Genomic DNA, 7,456 nt, shown 5'->3' with positions numbered 1-7,456 from the left:
TATGAGATGACAGAAATAGTTCTTAAAAATTAGTATGGCTTTTTAAAAACTCAGCAAAAAGGGGAACTAAGTATCCTAGAGATTACTGTGGCCTTCGGAGCAATTTCTATCAAACTGGATTCAGCCATAAGGAAATTGGGTTAGTGTTATAAGATCTGACATTTTGAGTCCAAAACATTTCTTTAAGCATGGAGGGACACCACAGTGCTCTTTCCTAACAAGGCAGAGTAAGACAGTCTTCTGTTTCCCTTTCTGGTAGTCTAAGGTACATGCCTCAGAAAATGCAGTTGAAAATAAAAGGGCTACAGGAGTTTGAGAACCATCTCGGCAACATAGGGAGACCCCGTCTCTAAAAAAAGAAAATTTAATTAGTCAGGTGTGGTGGTACACACCTGTAGTCCCAGCTACTCAGGAGGCTGAGGTAGGAGGATTGCTTGAGCCCAAGAGTTAGGCTGCAGTGAGCTATTAATCGTGTCACTGCATTCCAGCCTAGGCAACAGAGTGAGACCCTGTCTCCAAAAAAAAAAATTGAAGGGCTCATCCTACCTAAAGATTTTCAGCACTTGGAATGTAGGCTCTGGAAGAACACAAAGGATTTGGATATTTTCTAGAATTTATCTCTCGGTCCTTTCATCACCCTAAGAAGTACCTGAGCCAGGCACAGTGGCTCACACCTATAATCCCAGCACTTTGGGAGGCTGAAGAGGATGGATCACCTAAGGTCAGGAGTTTGGGACCAGCCTGGCCAACATGGTGAAACCCCGTCTCTACTAAAAATACAAAAATTAGCTGGGCTTGGTGGTGTGCCTATAATCCCAGCTACTTGGGAGGCTGAGGTAGGAGAATTGCTTGAATCTGGGCGGCAGAGGCTGCAGTGAGCCAAGACCGCGCCACTGCACTCCAGCCTAGGCAACAGAGCGAGACCCTGTCTCAAAAAAAAAAAAAAAAAAAAAAGAAGTACCTGAAAATGGGGTGATTAGGCAGAGAACTGTGAACAGAGAGATATTCCATCGATATTGGTGGCCTTGCCTTTGTCATTTAGTTCAGCCCATTTCAATAGGTGCTTCCTCAACACCTACTCTGTGCCAATACCGTGCTAAGGGCCATAGCAATGATAGAAGAAGCCTACAACAAAGACCTTGACCTCAGGAAGTTTACCATCTTGTTGAGTGGGCCAAACCTATACACATGAAGGAACTAGGGAACAAGACAAGAATAAAATTGGGCATCAAAATTGGTCTAATCTCCGTCTAATCTTAGTTTTCTTATGTATCATTTCACAGTTAAATTTACAAAATTATAAAACATTAATCTGTCTGGGCACAGTGGCTCAAATCTCTAATCCCAGCACTTCCAGAGGCCAAGGCAAACGGATGGCTTGAGCTCGGGAGTTCAAGACCAGCCTGGGCAACATGGCAAAACCCTGTCTCTACTAAATATACAGAAATTAGCTGGGCATGGTGGCATGTGCCTGTAGGAGAAGGGAAGCTGAAGTAGGAGAATCACCTAAGCCTGGGAGGCAGAGGTTGCAGTGACCTAAGATGGTATCACTGCACTCCAGCCTGGGCGACAGAGTGAGACCCTGTCTCAAAAAAAAAAAAAGATCAAATTAATCCTAATTTAAATATATTAAAATCCATTATGGGCCACATTCAAGCATAGCTAAAGTGGAAAGCTAGACAGTGCCAAGTGTTGACAAGGTTGTGGAGCAACTGGACCTCTCATACATCAACAATGGGAGAATAAATTGGTAAAATCACTTTGGAAAACTGGTAATGTCTATGAATATACGTATATTCTATAATCCAGCAATTCTAACCTTGGATTTATTTATTTATTTTATTCATTTTTTTTTTGAGACGGAGTCTCGCTCTGTCGCCCAGGCTGGAGTGCAGTGGCGCGATCTCGGCTCACTGCAAGCTCCACCTCCCGGGTTCACGCCATTCTCCTGCCTCAGCCTTCTGAGTAGCTGGGACTACAGGCGTCCGCCACCACGCCCGGCTAATTTTTTTGTATTTTAGTAGAGACGGGGTTTTACCGTGTTAGCCAGGATGGTCTCGATCTCCTGACCTCGTGATCCGCCCATCTCGGCCTCCTAAAATGCTAGGATTACAGGCGTGAGCCACCGCACCCGGCTAACCCTGGATTTATATCCAACTGAAATCCTTATATCTTTTCACCAAAAGATATAAGGAATGGTCATAGCAGCTCTAGTCATAATAGGGCCAAAGTGAAAACAAGCCAAATGATTATCAATAGTAGAATGGATATGTAGTATATTCAGACAGTAAGATAATGCAGGGTAGTGAGAATAAACAAAACTATAGCTACAAGCAACAGTATGAATGAGTCTCACCAACATCATGTGGAACAAAAGAAGCCAGACCAAAAAGGCTGACAACATATTACGTGATTCCATGTATGTAACGCTCAGAAGCAGGTAAAATAATTCATTGTAGTAGGACTCAGGATAAGGGTTACCATTCCTTGGGGATGGTATTTATTAAAATGAAGCAAAAGGAGAACTCTGAGGTCTTGGTTTCTAGATCTAGGAGCTGCTTATGTGGTTGAGTTCACTTTGTGAAAATTTGTTGAGCTCTATATGAGTTGCACCCTTTTTTATATATGTTATTTATCAATTAAAAATCCATAGAAGGGTCACATTCAGGTATTACAAATGCATCCATATTTCTTCAAAGATTTCTCTGTTAATGGACTGAGCACGGTGGCTCACACCTGTAATCCGACATTTTGGGAGGCCAAGGCAGGCAGATCACCTCAGATCAGGAGTTTGAGGCCAGCTTTGCCAACATGGTGAGACCCTGTCTTTATTAAAAATACAAAAATTAGCCAGATGTGGTGGCACATGCCTGTAGTCTCAGCTACTTAGAAGACTGAGTTGGGAGAATCACTTGAACCTGGGAAGCAGAGGTAGCAATGAACCAAGATCGCACCACTGCACTCCAGCCTGGGTGACAGAGTGAGACGACTCTAAAAAAAAAAAAGAAAAAAAGAAGATTTCTGTTAGTGGAGAATTGAAGCCCAGACAAGTTGTGGAAATTGACTTCCAATAGTCTATGACAAGAACCAGGAATTTCATGCTTCCTAACTCCCTGTTCTGTCACTGATTCTCTAGGCAATTTTAGAAAAACATTATTCCTATTATTATTCCTATTACCTCTATTTCTAAAAATAGTGAAGTTAGCTCTCATTCTTCATTCATCATCATTAGATTTGCCTTTAAGGTGAAATATGTGAAATTGTGCTGCAGTCAATGCTTTTGACATTAAAGCAAAATGACAATTAAAGTCTCTCACCATTTTCATGGCAGGTGACAAAGTCTACTGCACTGAGGGAGTGTGTTATTATCGTCCAACCTCAATCGTTATCATTAGCTCATAAATAGCCTGACTGGTAAACCACAAGTGAAGTCTGGGCTCTCTGTCATAAACCTTCATATGGAACCCAAGCTCTCTTTTCCTTCCCCCTGAGAGAGAGGTGCTTTCTCATACCTTACATGGATGAATTCTTTTGTTTTAAGGAGCCAGGAGAAATAACAAGATTTAGAAATAGGAGACCAAATGAGAAGAGAGCTGGTCTTGACAGAAGAAGACTGCTGCTGTCACTTATTGGCTGGAAAACTTTGGATAAGCCATCCCACCTCAATTTACTTAATTTGTTTTAAAGATGAGTCGCAATTTACTCATCTTTAAAAAAACAGGGACATTAACTACCCCTCTCCTACTTACCTCATTGGTTGTTTTAAGGTGGAAATGAGACTACATATGTAAAAGCCTTTTGAAAACTAAAAAGTAAAAAGTACAGATGCAAAATATTATAATTACGTAAGAATGCTGTCAGTGAACTCTATTGGAGTCCTTAAAAAATGAGTGTCCATGGCTGGGCGCGATGGCTCACTCCTGTAATACCAGCACTTTGGGAGGCCGAGACGGGAGGATCATGAAGTCAGGAGTTCGAGATCAGCCTGACCAACATGGTGAAACCCCATCTCTACCAAAAATACAAAAATTAGCTGGGCATGGTGGCACATGCCTGTAATCCCAGCTACTCAGGAGGCTGAGGCAGGATAATCGCTTAAACCCGGGAGGTGGAGGTTGGAGTGAGCCGACATCATGACACTGCAGTCCAGCCTGGGTGACAGAGCGAGACTCCGTCTCAAAAGAAAAGAAAATAGAGCAGAGCAGTGCAATAGAAAGGGTCTAGAAGTTTCCTTAGGTTGGGTGATCAGGGATGTTCTCCTTGAGAACCTCTGAGAAGGTGGCAGCATGTGAGCTACATCTTGAATATGATAATGAAATTCTGGGGAAACAGTGCTCCAAGCAAAGGGAAGAGCAGATGCAAAGATGCTGAGATGGTGGGAGGCTGAGGCGGGCAGATCACCTGAGGTCAGGAGCTCGAGACCAGCCTGACCAACATGGTGAAATTCTCGTCTGTACTAAAAATACAAAAATTAGCCGGGCATGGTGGTGGGTTCCTGTAATCCCAGCTACTTGGGGATCGATAGAAATGTTCAGGTTAAGATACAGATTGTGGAGGCCAAAGTTCCTTTAAGGTCTTACAGTGGCTGTCCTTAGAGACAATAGATGAGAAATGTTTCCTATTCAGACCTTTAAAAGGTGCTAGATTTTTAGTTGATCTCTTTAGGATTGGGAGGGCCTTTAGGATTGGGAGATTCTTTACAGATGCAAATTTCCCCCCACAAAGGACAGCTTTGCAGGGCCATTTTGGTGCAGTGGCTCATGCCTGTAACCACAGCACTCTGGGAGGCCAAGGCGGGCAGATCACTTGAAGTCAGTAGTTTGAGACCAGCCTGGCCAACATGGTGAAAACTCAACCAATTGTCAACCAGAAAATGTTTAAATTTACCTACAGTATTTCTCAAATGTATTTGATTGATGTCTAACACCTCCCTAAAATGTATAAAACCAAGCTGTGCCCTGACCATCTTGGGCACGTATTCTCAGGACCTCCTGGGGCCTGTGTCACAGGCTCTGGTCACTTATATTTGGCTCAGAATAAATATCTTCAAATATTTTTCAGTTTGACTCTTTTTGTCAACACAACTCACTATAACATAGAATCAGTGGGAGCCCTGAGCTTGTTTTCCTGCAACTAGATGGTCCCATCTGGGGATGATAGGAGAGAGTGACAGGTCATCAGGCATTAGATTCTCATAAAAAGTGTGCAACCTAGATCCCTCGCATGCGCAGTTCACAACAGCGTTCACACTCCTACGAGAATCTAATGCCACTGCTAACCTAACAGGAGGCAGAGCTCAGGCATAAGGCAAGCAATGGGGAGCAGCTGTAAATAGGGATGAAGCTTCGATCACCCTGCTCACTTGCTGCTGTGTGGCCTGGTTCCTGTGGCCCAAGGGTTGGGGACCCCTAGAGTAGGGAGAGGGTATAGGTAGAAAAGAGGGCACGAGACTAAGACCTATTCATAGCAGAGGAAGAACTAGCAGCAAAAGACTTTTCTCCCAGGGCAATTGCTGTGCAATCATTTAATCAGGCCTGCCTTCAGACTTGCAATATTTTGGAGAAACACCACACAGAGATTCAGAGGTAGCTTCACCGTGAAGCTAATGAAGCATTATCTTCAGGGTGCTTCACTTGTGCAAGCCCCTTCCGAGGCCCTGGGAGGCACCCCAGCTTCTTGTAATCAAATTTTCATTTTTTCTTTAAAAGAACTTTCCTCAAACCTGCCCCTCCACCCCGAATGTATCCAAATATCATTGCAAATTTCTGGTATCACACCTTCAGCAACAAGTCAGTACCTAGAGGTTTATAAATACACTTCCTTTGGTAAGCTCAGAGTCCTTCCACCCAGCTCAGAAAGTCTGACATCAACATACATTTCTTTCTTTTTTATTTATTTATTTATTTATTTATTTATTTATTTATTGAGACAGAGTTTCGCTCTTGTTGCCCAGGCTGGAGATCAATGGCGCCATCTCGGTTCACCTCAACCTCTGCCTCCCGGATTCAAGGGCTTGTTCCCTTGGGGAAAAAAAACAAAACAAAAAAAAAACTCTTCCTGAAATCCCAACCAGACACAAAGCTTTCCCAGCCCTGTCTCAGGCCATTTGTCTGTCAGGCCTCTGGATGGTGGAGTTGGTCTCAGTGTTTACTAAACAAACCAATGTGGTTATCCCATCAAGATCTGAAAGAGAAAGACAAAAAATTAGCATAAATACAAGGCCACCTATTCAATTAAAGCTGCAAATCAGGGCAGCTAGAAAGCTGAATATAAAACAGTTAGGGAGAGTTTTAATACAAGTGAGTTACATAACTTGAGACATGTTTGAGACTCAAACAAAGGCATTCTTATCTCAAGGTTAAAGGAAGGAAGGAAGACCAGCAACAGTTTCCAAGCACTTTTCCTATAAACTTTCTACCAACAATGAGACTCAGCAGTTGGGAGCTGGCAGGGGTGGGGAGGACAGAAGCCTCCACAGCTAATCCTTCCTTTGGGTTAAATAGGATGTGGCTCCCTACTGGTGGTGGAGTCACAGCCTTTCAAAATTATCACCATTTCACAACTCAGGAACTGCTCCAGTTGGAAGCAACCTTTGAGACCATATGGTCAACCCCTTCCTGTTGTGGATAAGAAATACCAAAGGTCATTCAGCTAGTTACTACAGAACAGGGACTAGAACCCTTGTGGTCCAGGCCAGTGCCACTTCCACCCCTGTGCCTGCACCTTCAGACACATTCACAGACCATCTGTCAGCAGCCCACAGCTGGGAGGGCAACTGAGGATAGCCCTTCCAACAAATTTGCTGGTGCTAGACTTGACCCTCCTTCCCTGAAGCCTTCCCTTTCTCCCTTTTTCTTTTTCCCTCCTCTCTTCCTTCACCCCTCTTTTCTTCTTTGATCTGCAACTATGTCCTCATCCTACTCATGGCATAAAGAGACCCCTAAGCATTGTTTTAATTTGCCAGTGGCACTGGGAGGCATTGGGATCTGGGGACAAAATGCTTCCTCCAGGCCAACTTCTGAAAGAGGTCAACTCCCTCTTCCCCATCTCTTCCTTGAGAATCAGTGACAGAACAAGGAGTTAAGAAGCATAGCACTCCTGATCCTAGTCAAAGACTGTTGGAAGTCAACTTTACAGCTCTTGTGGGCTTTAATTCTCTATTAATAGAAATCTTTAAGGAAATGTCGATACATTTGTAGTACTTGAGTGTGACCCTTCTATGAAGGTTTTTACAGAAAACTGTTTCCAGCAAAACCTTCTACAAAATAATTACACTTTTGTAGGTTTGGGGGTTTTTTTTTTTGTTGTTTTTTTTTTGAGACGGACTTTCACTCTGTTGCCCAGGCTGAGAGTGCAGTGGCATGATCTCGGCTCACTGAAACCTCTGACTCTCGGGTTCAAGCAATTCTTCTGCCTCAGCCTCTCGAGTAGCTGGGATTACAGGCATGTACCACCA

The sequence above is a fragment of the Macaca mulatta genome, chromosome 13 (genome assembly GCF_049350105.2).
Source record: "Macaca mulatta isolate MMU2019108-1 chromosome 13, T2T-MMU8v2.0, whole genome shotgun sequence".
Classification (NCBI taxonomy): domain Eukaryota; kingdom Metazoa; phylum Chordata; class Mammalia; order Primates; family Cercopithecidae; genus Macaca; species Macaca mulatta.
The sequence above is the reverse complement of the archived record's forward strand: the minus strand, read 5'-3'. Positions refer to the sequence as shown.